This window comes from Falco naumanni, chromosome 12 (assembly GCF_017639655.2).
Source record: "Falco naumanni isolate bFalNau1 chromosome 12, bFalNau1.pat, whole genome shotgun sequence".
In the NCBI taxonomy this organism is placed as follows: domain Eukaryota; kingdom Metazoa; phylum Chordata; class Aves; order Falconiformes; family Falconidae; genus Falco; species Falco naumanni.
In genome coordinates, this window is record NC_054065.1 from 11,584,541 (window position 1) to 11,604,737 (window position 20,197).

The 20,197-nt window shown below is 41.8% G+C and overlaps 1 protein-coding gene across 2 annotated transcripts in view; it reads left to right on the plus strand.

The window, feature by feature from the left end:
- The first annotated feature begins 11,685 nt into the window (after positions 1-11,685).
- Positions 11,686-20,197, plus strand: part of CDC42EP3 (CDC42 effector protein 3) — a 30,082-nt gene continuing 21,570 nt past the window's right edge. Inside the window, exon 1 of one of the 2 annotated variants that reach the window (XM_040612301.1) lies at positions 11,686-11,820. The gene's annotated coding sequence lies outside the window, so the exon portion shown is untranslated. Of the gene's footprint in view, positions 11,821-12,172; positions 12,364-20,197 lie in introns of those variants that run through there. The other variant, XM_040612300.1, reaches the window with a different exon arrangement.

Consider the following 20,197-nt stretch of genomic DNA (forward strand, 5'->3'; position numbering starts at 1 on the left):
TGCCCTCAGCCTAGACACAACCTGGATGTGCCAGCTGCATCTACCAGAGACTAGGGATACCTGTGTTCCACAGGGAATGGGAAAGACCCTTCAAAAACAGTGGGGTGAGGTTCATTTCTAGCAGCTGTCAGCCCAGGGTGATCTAATGGTGCTGCAATTTCACGTACTCGCATTCCTCAATTCAAACCTAGCATGAGCTAATCGATGATCCATTTGTCTCCCCATTGGATGGCAAATAATAGGGGTTTAGATGCCAAATAGGAATGCAGTGCAACAGGGGAAGTTTAAAGCTCCTATTTTTTTGGGACTTCCCCGTATTGAGATCAGCAGCGATAGGAGGGCCAACTGAGCAGGAAGGATATCATAGGCTATTGCCTGCTCTTTGCAATCAATTCCTTTCAAATCTGTGCAGGATGTAGCCTTGTCATCCTGTTTGAAAACATTCTTCACATGTTGGATTTTTCAGTGCTAAGAGAAAAGGTAGCTAAAGGGTTTCTTATGGCCACAGGGATCAAGAGACACATATATTTGTGAGGATGAGCGTCACAGAATAACTCTTTATATCATCCTGCTGGCTCACTGCACCTGTGCAGGCATTGTGTTTTTTAGGAAGTGTTTCAGTTTACAATATCCTGTACTGCCTAACTGAAGCCACAGCTATTTACAGCACATAGCAATACTATGCCAAAATGAGAAGTGCTGGAATGTAGAAGTTCAGTGTTTCTTGATCCTTCTCTAGTGTTGACTTTCATGTCCGCAGCCACAGAAATGATTATTTAGCCGCAAGATAATTCAGTTCAGATCACTGTTTATCTCTCCATTCAATATTTTCCTTTCAGGTAGTTCCTGCTGAGGACAGTAAAATTTTCTTACTTTGCAGAAAAGGAATCTCCCAAACTGTAAGGCGTGCATAGTAATGTCATGGGCACTATGTTCTTGTAAGTCAGTTTGATGTCCAGGCAGGACTTCTCTGTTAAGGGCACATTTTGCCAAATCTCAGCAGCAAAGTACCAGCAAGTTCCGTGTGAACTAATAATGGGCTATAAAGCCCACCTGTTTGCATGCAGCATCATTATAGTAGCTTGCTTTTAATGGCACTTTCCTTCCTATATTTTTATTTCCATTTCACTTTTAAGAGACTGCATATTTCAAAATTAATTTCCCTAGGTGTTAATAATGTTAATTTGTTAATATTGTGGAGTTTTAGTTATTCTAAATAACAGTGTAATTTAAAATTAGATATAAATAACTTGCTAGTCAACATGCTCCAAACTTGCAAATCGTATTAGGCATATTGCCAGGCAGAGGGCTACCTGAAGTCAACCAACTTTCCTTTGAATCCAAGTAGGTCATAAAATAACCTTTCCCAGGCAAAATCCCTGTGACTGCCCCACAGCAGGGAGTGCTGAACATGGTGGTTGGTTTTACAGATTAAACCTTTAATCTGGAAATTTGTATCTTAAAAACCCAACAGTTTTTCAGGTAATGTACCATCAATGTGTGTAAGCTCCTTAATATGACCCCCTCATTTCTAGCGAGTTATGGTGTGTGGAGTGATGGGCTCTGTGGGGCTTGTGAACTGCCAGCAAACATTCTGGAAGCCTTTTAGGGAGGCAGACCTATACTCTGAAAAGCTGCACATTACAAAATACGTCTTTGACAGAATTGTTAAAGGATTTGTCAGCACTTGTTATGTTTCACAGCTCAGAAATGCAGTTCCATACAGAGAGGGTATTATTAACCAGCATGCAATTTCTGCAGGATGTCATGAATCACAAGTTGTGGGACATCCTCTTGAAAGGCTCCATAAATTCTGAGTCACTTTTAAAACAAACACTACACAATAGCAAGCAAGGCCAAACTAAGGTAAATATGAAAACACTGAGATGCAGAAATAGGATCCCTTCCTCTGCCTCCTCCTAGCTGATACCCTTTCTCCCTACTCCAAACCATTGGAAATGCTGAGAGCTTTGGTATCCCCTCGGGAAGGATCACCTCTGCATCTTCATGTGCACATCCTACCAAATCAGAGCCTGCATAAATCTTTGTTCAGGACTTCAGGAACTGGTTGGCTATGAGTAAATGCTGAGTAAGACTCCTTCCTTTCTTGATGGAATCCACTAGGGAATTTATTGTAATATGCTATGGCATTTTTTTTTCAACAATGCATTTTTTAAGTAGTTTTCTCATAGTTGGGCACATCATGAAAGAATCATCACCTGGCATTTTTCCATAGTGCCAAGGCCTTTTTTTTCCCAAATTATGTGCCTGTACTGCATAAAATATACAACTGAGATTTGCACATCAATTAGGAGTCCAGTTAAAAATGGAATAGACTGAGTAGAAAAGTCATCTCTTCAAGGACAGGAATGCAAAATAACCTCACATGGCTGGAAATCCAAAGCTGAGCACTAATACCCTAAGTTTCAGCTGATGTGGCTCTAATATTAAACTGAAGATTGATGAATCTACCTGGAATATTTGTAAGACACTCAAAACTGATCGGAAAAAAAGACATTCCCACTTCTTACAAATCAGATCAAAATGGAGGAAAAATAGATATCTGAAAGCAGTTTCACATTTTTCTATCAGGTCTACTTTTTACAGCCTTGAACACACAAACAGAAGTCAAATATAAAGATGCATGCAACGGATTTTCTAAGTATTCAAACAGGCTGAATAAACAAATGGTTGGAAAGCGATGTGGTTTTCTTCTCTTTAAGCAATGTTAGTTCAGATCCAGCAAGGTCTATTAGATTCCATATTGTCTGCACTTACAGGGGGCTTGTGACAGAGTTTTGGTCAGTTGGTTTTTTAATTCTATCATCAGATGATATCAACTCAAATATATAATCTGGTTTGGGTTAACATCTACTTCTTTGTAGTAACCTGAAAATTTAGAACCAAATAGGAGCTGTTCTTAAAGGCTTCCAAGCACTGGCTGCTGCAAGTAATGGAAATCTTGTAACAAAAACACTTCCTGTGCTTCTAGTAAACTGGCAGATGTTACTAACTGACTGTATTTGTTCCACTCCAGCAGTTTTCACAGACATAAGTGTAAGTGTAATACACCTGCAGTAAACAACACTAAGAAAAAAAAAACCAACCAAAGCCAACACGAAACATACCAGACACCAAACAAAAACCTTTAAGCATTGTGGTTACTTAAGGAAAGCAAATTACGTCATTCAGCAGAAAGACTGTTGATTAAGGTTTGGTATACATCTTTCTTCTCTAAAATATGTATTCCACTCACACCAGTTTGCTTAAGAGGTTACTCAAAAAAGAATAATTTAGCTAAAACAATATGAGATTTACAGAATTCACCGAGTGCCAAAATTCCCCCCCAAATAAGCACCTGGTCCTGGACTAGGCTAGTGCAGGCAAAAGTCCTACTGCATTAAGTGGGAGTTTTCTTGTTCTTGGCTTTAATTACACTAACAGGGCACCTTTTGCCTGTAGTTAATGGCCAGTTTGTAGGTTGTTACCACATTTAAAAAGATTAGTCCAGTTGCTTCCCAAATGATCTTCTGGGATGACAACATGTTTATATATGTGTGGGATGGTGAGGAAGGGAGAGAAGGCATTAGTGATGGTTTTATTCTTCACATGAAAGTATTTTTGTCTGGAGGAAAACAACCACGACTATTTATCAGAAGCAAATGAACTTTTCCAGCACTGTCATATTATTAACCTATGCAATTTGATCAGTGTTTTAATCACATACAGTATGTTGTTTGTTTAGCCAGATGTCAGGTCATCTAATTATATAACAGGAGCACTGGTAAAAACATTACCATAATTGATGTGAATATGATGAAAATTAAAACTTCTATAACCATTGTATTTGTCATTAGGTTTCCTGACATTTTTCTGCAGATGCACCAAGTATCTTACAAAATGGAGGTATCTTTTTTTAAAAAATCAGATTTTATCATACTAACCATTTTTATGCTTTCCATATATTTTGTTCCCACTAATACTTTTCAGTCTAAAATAAATCACTAAATTTTTACCATGTGTAAGAAAAAGGTGTGAACCTGCATGTCCTGGATTAGCCACTTCCATCTTTCTTGAATTGCGGACTCCTAAATAATTTACTGTGCAGATAGAAACCTACTGACAATGAGTGTTCTTTTCTTATTTACCTTTCATAAGACCCTCAGAAGCGGGCACCAGAAACCCACAGGCAATGGGTTCAGAAATAGTGCTTCAAAAGTAAGGCAGCAACTCACTGCTCTTAACTGCTCTGGGGATACCACGCAACAGAAAAAAGTCAGATCTTTACAATCTTGGGGGTTTTGGTGGTTTCAGGTTTGGTTTGTGATTTCGGTTGCGAACTAAAGAGTATTTGTGGGACTGTGGAATAGGTAATTTTATTTTATATTTTAAATGTAAGTTTTGTTGATATTGATGCAGAGGATAGACATAGTTAATCACATATGTGAGGAGCAAGCCTCCAGTGTTTACACAGTCTGTGGTAAAGGTAAACATGGTCCCAAGCTACAGGGCACAGGACAGGAGCTGCACACCTATAGAACATCAGGAGATGCAGAAGTGCACGCCGTGGTAAATACATAGTAAAGACACATCTCTATGAAGTGCATTTCTTTAAGTGATGTCTGCACGTAATTTTACACCACCACTGATCTTAATAGTTATTCTCAACTTACAGTATAATCAGCTGAGAATCAGTTTCAAAGTACTTAAATAATGTGCGAAGGCTAACACAAGAAGAGATTAATTATTCCTTTGTTTCTGGTGGGAATAAGGTCTCAAAAATATATTCATGGCAAAGAAGATGGGTAATTGTTGATTAGCTCAGGTCTAAGCACATGAACAGCAGAGCTATGTTCAAATGTACCTATTCTGGTACTATATTCAGTTATGGGACATACCATGATGTCTGAGGTTATATTTACTGGTTTTAACTACATGCTCAACTGCACCATTCTGTGGTGTGCTGTGGGAAAACTGATCTGTCCTTTGTGAGTACCTGTACAGATGAGACTTTGTCCCATAAACATAGTAAACTACTTTCAGCTTGGCATGCTGAAGTTTTTGCTCTGTAACCTCTATTCCAATCAGCGGTAAGGCATAAATCCAACTTGGAGCACTGATCTGTTCCAGCTGTTGGCATTAATGCAACTTTCATTTTGGAACCAGGAGGTAAATGCAAGACATGAGACATGTTTGAAGGCATTTTGTCAGTGACTTGTTGTAAGCCAGCAGCATGCCTGGCTAGCAACAACATGCAGACACAGGGACAGCTGATACAGATTTTTATAGCTGTGAAATCCCATAATGCTGATCAGTGATGCTATGGTAAGGCTGCAAGCAGAGAGCAATGAAACAACCCCGTCTTGCAGACCAGAAGGAATGTCAGAAGAGCCAGATCTACAAGAAGAAGAAGGTGTCATTTCGCTGTTGGAAGAGCTTGCCCCTTCACTTATCCAGTGAAGATGAGCCCTTAAGGAATCTGTAAAAAAAACCCAGAAGATCTTCTGATCCTCTAAATGCATCCCATCCAAATCCAAAACTGAAGAAAACTTGAAGCTGCATTACAGCTGGAATTGTCCCATCATCCAGGTTGGACACTGTGGTCTACAGGTATTTGTGGTCTTTTGCTACTTTATTAATACCTAGTCGATGGAACGTGCAAGGACCCAAAGGAGTCAGCTGGCTCGCTAAGCTGGCTTTTCCCATGTGGTGGGAGGAAGGGGCTCTGTAGTAGGCAATGCTGGGGAAACAACCTTCTGCAAGGGCACGTGGAACTGCTTCCTGGAAGAAACTGTGGCTGCCTCCCTCTGCAACCTCTTCCTTCCAGCACTAAAAGCCAGAATAGAGCTCTAATTCTCATCTGCATCAAAAATAAGAATGTGACCAAATTTGGTTTGTCCTGCTGGATTCACAAAGTGTTTACAAAGGAGTTTCATGGAAGTGAAACTTGGGGAGCAATTGTTTAGCTTTGTGGCAAGAGTATGAGGAATGTGAGATGCATATATGATATCTGGATTTGGGACTGAAATCTACTTTATTACCTTTGCTTTATCCTCTGTGAACTCTCATTTTCAGTAAATGAAGGTCATGTAAAATGACTCTTTACCAGCCCGCATCCACACCCAGACGACTTCAGCATTTCCTAATTAGGTTATATTCAATCTTTATAATGTGCTTGTAATAGATGTGGTACTGTAGCGTAATCTCAACTGATATTATTCACTTCCCAGGAATGTACAGCTGAAGCTGCTCTGCAGGCTCTGACTGAAAACAATGGGTGTGCAGCTGACAAATAAAAGTAGCTATTTTACATGCCCTGGTCTATTTGGATGCCATTGTTTAAGCGATGTCTGCTGAACAGGTATTCACATTAGAAAAACAAGCACAATTACAATTTTCTGATGTGGCAGCTATTTTTGAAACTCATTAAAGCTTGCTAGTGCTTTTCCCATGCAATGAAAAACTGGAATTGCCTGTTGTAATATTGGCTGGCAGTTATGAATGGTTTCAACTCATATTTTATAATGAAGAAATGAGCTCATGCTATATAATTGTGGGCTATCCCCAGGAATATTTTTATTCAGCGTTATTGTCAGACTAAATTAAAACCGCCAAAGAGCCTGATTCCTCAAGATGCCAGGTGTTCTCAACCCCCACAGTAGTTAATGGAAGGGAAGAGTACTCAGCAGTTTCAGAATTAGTCCCTGAATGCTGATAGCGATGTGCTAATTTTCACATTAAGCAAGACAACATTTTGCAGAGCTCTCATTGTTCTTTCACTCTTCTTTTTCTTTGTACATCGAGCAATTATTGCTAGAAGTAATATTTATTCTATGCTGTATCCATTTATTACATTTATATGAGCTACTGCAATACCCTTTCAAGTGGGTTTTGGTTTACTTTTCCCCTTCTAAGCTTAAAACAGCCATTAATGTCTTTTTACTGAAAATTAATTAGTGATGTATTTGAAGCTGTTGGTGATCATAGGCAGTGGCATTTGTTGGGCACTAGAGCCTTCTTTGCATCTCCTCCCACCAAACGCTGTGGAATTTTTGTCCTCTTCTCCCTGGGGACTTCTGCAGAGAAAAGTGCTCTGAGCTTAGTGGACCCAGCTAGAGCAGATGACAAAAGAACTTTTCCGGAAAAGCCCTTTGGGGCAATATGTGAACTACCACCTCTTTTCACCAGCTGAATCACCACTTCACCCCATGCACTCCCCCAGGCAGTACTGGGCAGACTGGGAAGCCTGGGGAGGAGAGGGAAGGTTGGTGCGCACACACACATATGCATGCTTCCTCTTGGCATTTCATAATGCAGTGAGGAAAAGCAGACTAGGAAAGCCAAATCTTGTGCAGAGTTTGAATACAAAAAAAAGTTGAAAGTCAAACATCCATCATTAATACATACAAGGTCAGGCAAAAGCCTTGCTCGCACTGTGGGTCAATTAGTCCTTCTTTTCTCCCCTGGGTCCAAAGTGTTATCACCACAGAGGATAATGAGTTAAAGCCAAGTAAGGTCCTCTGGAGCTCAGAGGTCATGCAATAAGAGTCAAAAAACTGGGTTCCAAATATTATAAGTCTTTCAACACTGTTTTCTAGGTATTCTGTTAAATATCCCGCTGGGAGGCTTCTTTTCGTCAAACCTAACCACATTTCTTTGGACTTTCTTCTCTGAGCAATTTCAAATATATAAAGAATTTAGATGAAAAACAGATCTGTATTTTTCATTGTTTAAAAAATGGTAGTAAATGCTCACTTCTCAGAAGAGTGATAGTGATTTTATTTATAGAAATTCCCAGAGTGACAGTTACAGAAATAATCTGTGGCAAACAAGTTGCAGAAGATTTTTTTTCCCTCAGTCAGATCATATTCTTTCTTTCCAACACTGCATAATAATTTCCATGAAAAGAAGCTGTATAATGTAGCTCTGATCATTGTTTTGAGTTGGTAGGAGCGAATGGCAAGGAAAAACTATAAGGTTGGGGAACATAACCACCTCCAAATATGATTGTTTTAAAGAAGATGGTCTCACTGTTCTCTGGGCTCAGTAAGAGAAGAAATCAGACTAATTTTCAGGAAAGAGAGGTGTAATTTTTGTATCCGTTGGGAAAACAGAAAAAATATGGATAGTGAAAAGGTGAAACTATGGAGCTACCTCAGGAGGTTGTGGAATTTCCATCAGTGGATGATTTTAGGAACAGAGGGTAAATGAATGTGTAGGAATAGCCTAGGTATGTGGTTGCCCAACTTGCCCACAGTGCCACAAGGATCTGGGAGGGACTGTGAAAGGTGGCTGAGGAGACAAGTTTGTATGTGTTACATCGCAGCCCATTTCGGGGAAGTCTAAAGTGGTCGCATCTCCCCTGGAAAAAAGCATGGCAAGGTCCAGAGATTTTGGAAGGTTTTTAAAGTGCTTGATCCTGCATCAGGGCACAACATGGAGGAGATGACCCCAAAGTCCCTTCTGACCCTACAGTTCTGTCGCTCTATAAAGTAACTTATCAGAAATGTGTGTTTGGATATAAGTGCATTGGTAATCCACGGGAATTATTAAAAAAGAGACAAATATTTAGACTATTCCTATATAGTATTGCTAAACACTTTTGCAACAACATTTCAAAACACATTTTTCAGGAGCACTGGAAAATAGTATTAGACAGTTTTTGAAAAAGGTTTTAGTAACATTTTCTTGTTTATGGTGGTGGTATGAACAGTGTTTACATTGAACAGTAACTTCTTAGCTTCCAGAGCTTATGTTAATCACATGTACTTTAAAGATCATAAAACCTTTGTCAAAGTACAGCTTTTAAACGGACAGTTTCTAAGCATAACAAACTACTTAACAGTATTCACTAGACTCATGATCTAGCAACAGATGAAAGAAATGCAAAAGCACTGTGGACTTGAGTTGGGCATATATAAATAAAACCAGTATTCTTGTATTCGTCATAACCATCCTGATTCAGCAAAGCACTTAGATACCTGCGTTCTCTAGATATCACAGGGACATAAGCATCTGAGTATTCAAGTATTCAAGCATGCCTGCCATTTAGGACTCAAGACCATGTTTTAAACTCCAGTTTTAGTTCCTAATAAAAGAGGTTTGAAATGACAGAAGAGGCAGCATAAATCTGTGGTAGAAAGAGATCAAACAGTAGAGAATCCCATCACTACATCCTGGTGATCAGTTAAAAACCTGCATGTTATTAATAAGTTTGATACTTGAACTGCTAAGAAGTTGAAGAAAATCAGAACTGAGGTTCTCTGAGGGACCTAGGTTCTCCTTCTGGCTCCCACACTCAGTCTTCCAGAGTTTCCCATGACATGATAAGATGGAGAAGGGATTGGCATTTTTTCTGCAGAGGAACTGAAACTTTTCTCTAAACCGTTACTGCCTCAAAACACTAGCTGTATTTACGTGTACACATAACACTTTCCTATTAATATGTCCTTTGCTGCTTCATAAGAGAAAAAAACAGTATCATTATGGCCTATCACGGTACACTTGGGCACAGTGCAGGGTAAAGAACATCCTTCTTGTACTGGGGAATGCAGTCTGCCTTTGATAACCTTGGGATGACTAACATGGGATTGGAAAAGCTAAGAACAATGATACAGGAATAGCAGAAATGGTGTGGCTGCAGCTCTGGGCTCAATAGGATTTTAGGGCAAAGAGAAGCAGGTCATCTCCTTGTCACAGTGAAAACAAGCATGAATTTCAGAAGGGGTAAAGACAAGGGAAAACTGAAGAGGAAAAGCTGGAACAGGTGCCACAGGTCAGAGGTGCAGGAGGTCACCATGTCAAACAGCACCAGAGAGAAACTTGAGTTAAACCAACTGTGGCACAGGACAACGGCACACAGAGGTTTGAAGCCCAGCTCTGAAAAAGAAGAACCAGGGAAAGTATTCAGAAGAGTCAGGGATGTGTGACATGACTGCAACAGGCTTTTGAGTGTGCCACTGTAAAATGTTGCCAGCCTGTTATTATAGCAAATGAATCTGTGTGTCTGCCTGTTTTGTCCTCAGAAATGGTTGTGTGGATTTTCTTCAAATTCAGCACATGGAGCCACACACATGCATGCCCACACACATGTCCTTTCTGAACTAAAAAGAAGTATGAGCAATGTCATCCCTCGAGTGTTCCTTTTAAAAAGCTTTAAACCGCTTAAATTAGGTTCCTAAATGAGAAAGTAGTCTCAAGAGTAGAGTTGGTAGATTAAAGGTAGTGTGGAGTGCAGGATAATAACTGAATAATTGCAAAGTTGGAAATGTATCCAAAGAAGCCAGGATTTATTAGAGAATTCTTTTTTTCTTTTGCTTACACAAACTTTATAATAGCTGTTTTCTCTGACTGTCCTTTTGCATGAACTGGGAGCAGCCTCTGGGCTGCTCTCAAATTTACTTTGGCTTCTGCAATAGCAATTAAGAATTACTGGAACTGTGCAGTCTCTGGCCATGCCTTCAGTGTTGTTGGAGGCTGGGGCACAGAGCCATCCCGCTCCCTTGGGCAGCGGTGGGGCTGCTCCCTCCAACCACCTGCTCGGTCCCTGCCTACTCCCAGCTGGGGGGGCCGCACGCTGCTCACGGGGAGGGATGAAGCTTGCACGAAGCCCTTGCTCCAACGGAGCAAGCAACTTCACCCTCAGCCATTAAACTAACATATGAAGGGCTTAGGTTTTTTAAAAGAAATTATGTTATGTAAATCAAATGGCTAAAAGTTTTCATAGAATTGAAAATACTTAAGCAATGAGAAATTCCACGTGAAAGGGCAGTATTTTCTGCCTAAGTTTTACTTCACGTAGCGGGATTGGGGTATGAACTGCTGTGTATGACCTGATGTGTCTTGCCCAGAGACATCACCCTGTATGTGTAAGGGCACAGTAGTCTGCGGGCATGCTGAATATTACAGTCTCGACACCTTGAAATGAAAATGTCCTCTGAATTTGGGCACTGTATTTACAGAAAAGAAAATACAATTGCCCTGTGGTAAAGTGCTTTAGCATTAAAGTGCTCCAATGCTAACAATGCAAAGGAGAGCAAAGGGGAAAATTCTTGTACCCAGATGTGGGTACGTAAACATATTTTAAACTAAGTATACATTTATATACAATGCATCCACTGTTTACAGTTATTTTAAAATGCCATATGTAATTAAAATTATGCAAATATTTGTAAAAATACCTTAGCCTGGGTAAGGTATGTACCACACTTAATATTTCAATAAGTGTGCATGCAGTGCTTGTATGGCAGTGCCAAACATAACATTTTGTAAAATGAACCTTTAGTAAAACCATCAGACGCAGAGTGGTGAGTTCTGTGGAGGATATCCCTGGGAGAAGCGACACAATACTGGGGTCTCTATCTGGATTAATCAAGGAACTTGTGAAAAATTTAACATCAGCTCAGTATTGATGGGTTTCCTAGTCCGTAATCTGCTGGACTGGCAATAGCTATTTTGAGCCCTTTCCGTTCTGGGCAAGGGAGTTTCACTTGCACAAAGCGGATGGGCAGGTGCCCTTCAATCTGTCGTCAAAGGGCTCGTGGCCCGGCGGGTCCCGCAGAGGCGATGCCGGGTGCTCCGCACCGCTGCCCCGCTCCGGCCCCGCCGCTGGGCGGGGGGAGACGCCCCCGCGCCCCGCCTGCGCTCGCAGTATTTGCCGTTTACCTGCAAATCGCAGGCGGTGGAGCCATGAAAGCCCGAGCGCTGCTTATAAACGCATAAAGCATGGAGGGAAGGCAGCATGCCTGAGGGCGGGCGGCGGGCGCTGCTGCGGCGAGCGGGCTGGCAGGCTCGCCCGTGGCGGATCGGGGCGCCGAGGAGGTGAGGGGGGAACAGGGTCTGGGGGAAACCATCGCCTTCCCAGCACCTCTCCGCGCTGGCCGTGCCCGGGGGAACGGGGCGGGGGCTGCCCACCCGTGGGCTTTAGTGGGATACTGCCGGGGCAAGGGGGGGGGGGGGGGGGCGCAGCGACCCCACCCCCGCGGTGAGCTCAGGAAAAAAAACCCCAGCAAACAAACCAAACAAACAAAAAACCATCGGGGTGTGGGTGGGAAAAACCCTTCATTGTTGCCGTGGCTGCTCCTCGCCTCCCAGGCGGCGCTCCGCGGTGCCAGGATTTCCCTGCAGCCCGGCCGCCCCGCCGGCAGCGCCGCCTCCCCGCGGCTCCGCTCGCCGCCCGCGGCCCCGCGCCGCGCCCCCGGGACACGGGGCGCCGCCGCCGCCGCCCGCGCACTGACAGGCGCTCACAGGTGCCGCGCTCGACCCGAGTCGCGGAGGGGCGGCCCCGCTGCCCTCCCGGCTCCGCACCGGCGGGAGGGAGGTAGCTCGGGAGGGAGGAGCGGCGGGGGAGCAGCCGGCAGCGCCGTAAGTGGGGGAGCGGGGGCGGCGTGTGCGCGGAGCGGGGCGCGGAGTGGAGCGGGGCCCGGCACGGCCCCTCGTCCCCTGCGGAGCGGCGGCGGGGCCGCACCGCGCCCGCTCGGCGGGCAGGGAGGGAGCCTCCGGGGGAGCGGGGGCACCTGGGGGTGGCCGAGGAGAGCATCCATTAATGCGCGTGTTCGGCGGCGGGGGGATTTGTACCGGAGCCATCGCATCGCCAAGACGGTCTCGGGGTGTTCCAACATCCCTGAAACCCCCAGCTGAAACTCGCCCCTCGGCTTAAATTTTCTTCCTATCGTGTTGTGACCTACGTGATTCCGTGCCCTCGCCTGGGAGGCGGAAGGCATACGTACCTACATCGCCCCGAAACAGCGCGGCGGTTCTAATGCGGGATGTCCCCTCCTGCCGCGCCTTTCTGCGTGGGTTTAAAAATAGCCGGGGGGCTGCGGGGGCCGCACCTGGGGCGGGCAGGGGGCTGGGGGCAGGCAGCGGCCCCCGGTGCTGCTGGGTGCCGAACAAAGAGTTCCGAGTCGGGAAGTCAAATACGAATTTGTATTGGGTTGCTAATGAAGACATGCGGGCGGTATGTTAATAAGAGGGACTTGATTTATTTTTGCCTGAAATTAAAAAGAGGCCAGAATAGAGGAAGTAATTAATTTAGGACTTGCGTCACTGTAGATTGTTGTTACATTTTAAAAATAGGAAGAGGGCTTATTATGAAATGTTTAATGTAACAAATACGATCCTGATCTCTTACTTTCCTTTGTAAAATATCTGGGGGAGGAAGGCAAAGGAGAGCTCCCGGGAGTGTAATTACTCACGCATGGACCATTATGTTTGGTTACATACAGCCTATAAGTATGTAACGTTGTTCAGCGAAGCACAGGGGAAAAAAATCTGAGGCTTTAAGGTATGAAAATCCAAAGCCGAACAATTCTTAAGATGGACGGTACCAGAAATCTTATAATCCATGTGCTGTGGTTCAGACGTGTAGAGGAATGACAGAGATACCAAAAAAGGCATCATGATACTCAGCTCAATTCCAGGAGCAGAATTTTCTCCTTCCCTAACAGAAAAGGAAAGCCCATTTCTGGAAGCAAGAAGTGACAGATGTGGCATCTCAGCAGCTGGCTAAACATAAAAGCATGTATCAGTAGGTGATTACTGTTGCATGGATTTATTTTTAAAGTGTCTTTTACTGAAAGGATTCAGCCTTTTTTAGTGTTAGCATTAAGATTTACTTTAGCTCTATGGCACGTTAAAAATAGTCTTTCAGCAGAAGCATTCAGAAAAGTAAGGGAAAACGCCTATGTTCAAGACACTCTTGCTTTGAACGTTTGTTTTTTGTTACAGCATGCAGAGGAGAGGAATGAGCAGGTTCTTCAGTTGGCAGGATAATACTGAAGGGAATGATTTTTCCTGGCCTCAGCATAAGCCAACGGTATCTGGGAAGGAAACAATGTGGCCTATCTCCTCCTTAGATTAGAGATAATCATAGTTACTGTTCTCTCAGGGGCACCTTGTGCATCCACAGAAGTGAAAATCAGGCTGCAGAAACTACCTCTGTGGTTCTGCCTCTTCAGTGATGGGTAAAGCCAGCCAGAATCACCAGGAGGTGGCCTGGGTGAATTTCAGAAAGGAAAGAGATGATATCACCTAAGAGGCAGCCCAGAGCCATTCTTGCCCTGAGGCAGCGCGGCTCTGCTCTGTCCCTATTTGACTGCTGTGGCTAAATGTCACATTGACTTCAAAGAGGCGTCTAAAACTGTTCCAAACCACTTATATCAGCTTTACTGTAACCAAAGAAAGCCATGGTTCATGGCAAAACATGTTTTGTGCTCAGCTTTTCATAATTAGGTATGCTGCTTTGGTTTATAGTCTTCTAAGCTAGATTACTTCTTATAGAAGAAATTCTGATGCTCTGCCCAAGTCTTGAGAAATAGTTTGGAGTAGGAGAGGGAAATGGCATTGAAGAACAAATATCCCTGTGCCATGCAGAATTTGCCATCAAGTTATCCTTCTCTTCTTGCCAGTGACCTCTATCCCAGGGGCTCAGTAATGCTCTCTGACCAGTTCTTTTCCTCCTATTCCTCACCCTCACTGACAGAATTGCAGTGGATCAAGTCTGGTCCCTTTTTGGGGGGATCACCTGGTGCCCGTTTTGGCCTTTCACAATGATGTAAAACACCACAGGCTTTCGCTCTCCTGCATGCAAATGTTACTTTTTGAAAACAAATAAAAAGCATAGCTTCTTTACTACTCCCCCCCAACCCGCCCCCATTATGATCAAGGGAGAGCAAATGTATTTTCTCAAGATCTGAACCATCTTGGGAAGAACTGACAGCCTCTCCCTCCCCCAGCAGTAAAACTGAACTTGTTGGGTGGTCTGTGCCTAATAGGTGCAGCCATGCTGCAGATATTGTATCCCCAGGGGTACAGCCCTCACAGGGGGTGGCAGTTGGCTGAAGGTGTATCTTGTGATGGGTTGGTTGGTTTTCTGTGTGATAGCAAGGTGAATTTCCTAAATAAATTCAAGTCTGAGCTTACATGGGGATGTGGGGAGTATTGTATTCAGGTGTTGGATGGAGAACTTTTTAAATTATTTCCTCTCACTGCAAAGCAGACTTGTTACCAGCTTGTGAAAGTAGCTAGCTGGTGCTGATGGATGTGCCTGGGTAGAGCAGTGAGAGCAGATTCAAAGCACCACCTATGCAGGGGAGGGTTTTGTGTGAAGCAGAATGGCAGGCTGAGGTGCAACTACTGAGTACAAGCTCAGGTGAAGTTCATGCTGAAGAAGAGATTTACTTCTAGTGCTATGTTAAATAAGATTTCTGGATGATGTTCATGAAGATAAACATTGCTTACAGTATTTTACAATGTTCCGTATTTACATTTGTAATGTTATTGAGCAAAGATATTGATCCAGTGTGGTGGCTGGTGGGGAGGTGAGTATAACTGCAGCAGCTGGAACTGGCTGACAAGAAGACTAGCTTCCTCATAGTTTAAGGGTTAAATCAAGATATGCAGTAAAGCTTCAGGAAACACACTGCCAAGATAAAATGAGATGATTACAAATGGACAGAGTTGGCCAGGGTGACCAAGATATATTTATACCTTTACTTGGGTTTCATTGACATTTATGGAATAGTCGGGTGTAGAAACAGATGTTTGTCTTACAGTTCTGCCACTATTTAAGGCCGCAAGAGCACAGTTAGTTAATAGTTTTTGTAAGTAACTCTAAGATTTCTCTTTTGAGAGGCTAGTGAACTGTTGAATGTGTCTTACTCCTTTTTGTTTGTGTTGTGGGTTTTGTTTTTATTTTGGCTGTCTAATTTTTTAAGGAGGGAGGTAAGCTGTTTACAGCCTTCAAGTGGCACATTTTAATGCCTAAAGCTCTGACAATGTGAAAGCAATAGCTGAATACTCAAACTAAATTGTATCTTCATGACCATAGTAGCTTTTTATGTGAGAGCATTTATTGAAAGGTATGTTTAGCAAAAGTAATTTGAAATAGTTATCTTAGAAATTATGCAAGTTGCGCAATACTCAAGCAAAACCTGATGACTAGTATCTCATGAATGCCAGGGAGCCACATTAAGGGTTTCAACCCCCACTATGTGTGGGACCACAACATACAACTTAACTATGTAAATGTTGTGTTAATGTTGTTTACTTGCACTGAATAATAGAAGGCGGCTCACAGAGTCTGATACACTGCTTTGATTTCTATCATAAAGGTCAACAGGGAACGAGTTAGATAAGGAATTAAATGGACTGATATAGTAAGTTATTGTGCTGGGGCTTATTTTGAATGAGCTAAGTGAACTTTTCTGTGATTATGTGTAAATAGCAGCTGACCTTCTGCAGAGATACAAGTGCTGATGGTGAGCTGTGGTCACTGAAACTAGGCATGACTTGCTTAGTCAGGCCTGCAGACTTGTTTAGATCCATTTAGATAGCAATTCATTATTTTTTTTTTTAGGACATCTGTAGAGAACTTTCTAAAAATAAATACTTCTTCATGTCTTTGCTTGGAAGATCTAAAACGTAGAGCCTGGTGTATTTTTTTAATTCTGTCCTTTGAAATACCAGATGTTTCAATTCCGGTTCTCATTGTTTTGCTGTAGAAGTTTTAGGTGTATCGGAATATTTGTGTTGTGCCTTAAACAAAGGAAATGGGTGTTGAGTCTTCATTCCAAATGTTTTTTCACATTAGAATATTAGGAATGACCATAAAATAGTAAATAAAAGCAAACTATTAGCTTTTTAAAAAAAATAGATTTCAGACTAACTCTTTAAAAGGTCTGTGCTGTGTAACAGTAAAGTTAGGCAAACCCCAAAACCTAAAGCCTGTTTTGCTGGCAAAATCAAGTATCTGTAAGTTGGAAAAATGCCTGTAGAAAATGGTGATATATATGTAAGTGCATTATGGTCACATTATTTCTCATAGCCCTCTTGCCTCAAACAGTATGTGGGGCAAATGAGATGAGAAGTAACAGGGAGAGGATCTGTTTGAAATTCTGTGCCAAAGCTGAAGGTCCTGCTCTGTCATAGTCCTTTTGTTTGGTGCCGAGCAACATTGTAATACAGGTGGTAAAGGAACCAAATAATGGTTGCACGAGTAATGTAATCTTGGGATTTCCTAACTTTGCATTCTTTGACTTTGCAACCTTAGTGTTCCACATATGATATTTCTAATTATGGGGTTCAGAATTCTCAGTGATACTCTGCAAGGAAGATCAAAGGTGCTTTGCTGCCACCACAGTCAGCATGTATGAAGCACTTCTCCAAAGAGGTTGTGAAACAAGCTTTCTGGCCGGCAGGGCTCTGTCATGATCTTCACAGAGTGAAGCCCTGAAAGAGTATGAGTAATATTATTTCAGATCTTCAGCAGAAAGTAAGGAAGAGTCAGGAAGGAGGTGGTAGACAAAATTTGAGGCTTAAGTCTTTAGTGAAGAACAGGGTGATGGATCTTGTTGCTTTGACAAAGACTTTCTATTTCTTCTATTCTAGTTAAGCTACTTACTGACTTCTAAGAAGGTGGTTTTCCCAAGCCATACAACTGGGTCAGCTCCTGTGTAGTAGACAGTGTTTTGTTTGGTTGGTTTGTCTAGTGCTTGAGTGGAGCACTAGTACTATGTGATGTACAGCAATATAATGCCAGTGTTACTGGGGATTTCCTCCCCCACATTTACATTCTTGCCTTTTTGTTTATTTTTCCCCTTATTTCATTTACATTGTCAGAAATTACATGACATCACTAATGGATTCCTCTCATGAAGAAAGTTTTTAAATTTTACAAAAATCAATACTTCAGTAATTTAGAAGCTTAAAAAAATTTCCTTGTGATACCAGAACAATTTTTGAATGTTCGTCTTCAATCTAATACTTACTAAATCTAACCTTTCAAATTGTATTCATTGAGATATTGTGGTCAGAAACAAGTTCCATTCTCTCTCCCTTCTGTGTGTATCTCCAGTTCTAGTCAAGTAAAACCTAAACCATGTGTTTACATATATCTTTTTTCATGAAGGCCTAAGTATTTTCTAGAAACCTCTAACTTCACCTTTTTCCTTCTGTTAATATGGTTCATTGTATACTTTGATCTAGTTTGACTTTTAATTCTGTTTATTCATGAGATTGGATACATTAGATCTGAAACTCTGGCAAAAATTACTTCAAGATGTGGTGGAGTTTAAGGTGAATGTTTTGGTTTGTTTTTTCTCTTCCCTTTTCTGTGCTTGAGATGCACACCATAAATATCCTGCCTTCATTAAGGAACGGCATTGTGTTCAGGAACTCTTGCCACTGCTTCTAATGATGAATTCTGTTGGGGAATGGTCACTGGGGAATGGTCACCAGTATTCTTTTTTTGGCCTTTATTTTTGTATTATTTGGTAAACTGCCTTTTTGAAACTGAAGCATAGTTTCAATTTGGTTAAAATTTATCTCCAGAGAATGGTTAGGCCAATCTTTTCAGTGTTCAGGTTTGAAATGATAACTTAATCTATTTTAATTTTACAAGCTCTCAGTCATTTGAAGCATTAATGTGACTCATTGATTCTTTGAAAGTACACATTTCTGTAACCACAAAGAATAAAACCAAAAGCATCTCTGACACCCGACACTAAAAGCTACATGTGCCACAGTTAAGGGTGAAGGAAAAAGGAAATGCAGGTTCTGCCTTTTGTAGTCTGATGTAAAGGCCAGCCACACCATTTCTCCCCAGCTCTGCAGTCCTTGCAAAGGCACTGTTCTGTAGCTTTTCCTTGAGTTTTCTGTATTCATTTGGAGAATGGTATGTGGCTGTGTAGTCTTTGGTGTTTCCCTTTTAAGGTTGCATGGCTTCTTCAAATAATGTTAGGGGTTAGCCCAGTTTAAGGAAGACTTAAACAGTAGGAAAGCTACATGTTGAGTGAAAGAGTGACAAGGAGAGAATAGTGCCATTGATTGTCCTGCATGTCAGATGCAGCTCACATGTTCTTGCTCCAGATACAAAAGATTACTGCTCTTCATCAAGTTTAAGCTGGTTCTTTGCTTGCTTATGGCTCTCTAGCAGATGACCTTGTAAGAATAACCACAGTTCATGAAAGGGTAAGATGCAGTGTATCTGGGGATCGCTTCTGCTTGGATGTTAAAAAAACAGATGGGAACATGAAGGTAAAGAATGGAGTAGTGTGTCGACGCATAGGCTGTATATATGGCACAAAGAATTGTATTTTACTTCAGTCCAAACACTTGGAGTGGAAAGCTGAAATAGGAGGGAGGTGGTGCTCACAATAGTTACAATTCTGTTGCAAAGGTAACAGCACTCTCTTCCCCAAAAGACGCAACAACTGGAAATATCTTTTGTGAGATTCTGCTGTTGTTGTTTTATGTCTGCATAATTCTTAGTATACTAGGTATTTGGCTTGTGATTAGGTCTTCTGATGCTACAATAGTACAAATTTATAGTAATACATTGCTCAGTTTGGTCATCTTGCCTGGAAGTAAATTGCAGAATCTAGTCAGTTTGAAGAAAACCTTAAATGAAAAGGTTGGATTGGTAATGTTATCATATCTGTTTTAAACTTGTTTCTTATTAATGTTATGCAAAGTAATTAGTGGTACAGAGAAGTCCTACAGACTGAATAGAAAATCTGTTGTTAGGAACAACATAGTGGACTGAGCAGACAAGTAATTTGTATGGCAGCTGCTCTGTTCCTGTATGTCCCTGTCCCACTTGCACAGCATGATTCCTAGTGAGGAGGGAGGCTATGTTTCTTCTGATTTTGTCTGTATGCACTCTCTGGCACAATGAACACCCATCTCAATCTCCAGAGTCTTTTAGATAAGATCCACTAAGGTCAAAAGCATAGAATCATAAAATTGTTTTGGTTGGAAAAGACCTTTAAGATCATCAAGTCCAACCATTAGACAACAAAATTATCCATTTTGTGGCAGTGGGCTGAACAACTCTCTTAAAAATACATATTTCTAGTTCCAAAGAAGAAAAGTTGTAATAGCAAAAGCCCAAGTAGGTTAGGAATCTGTAGGAGTTCCTAAAGGAATTTGTGAGGACAAAAATTAAACACACCTTTCCAAATGAAAGCAATGAACAATCAAGCAGTTTATGCTGCAGACAGCTTTCAGATTTTTGTCTAAGAATTAATTTCACTTGTAGTTGCAGTAGTTATTTTAACTTGAGACTACAACAGTACCTCTATACTTTGGCAGAGGACTATGCAACAGTATAACAGTTGAATTGCTGAGATATGCTCTGACAACCTTATAGGAGGAAGAGACAGGAGTAGTATCTAATGAAGCAACAGCAGAGAAGTTG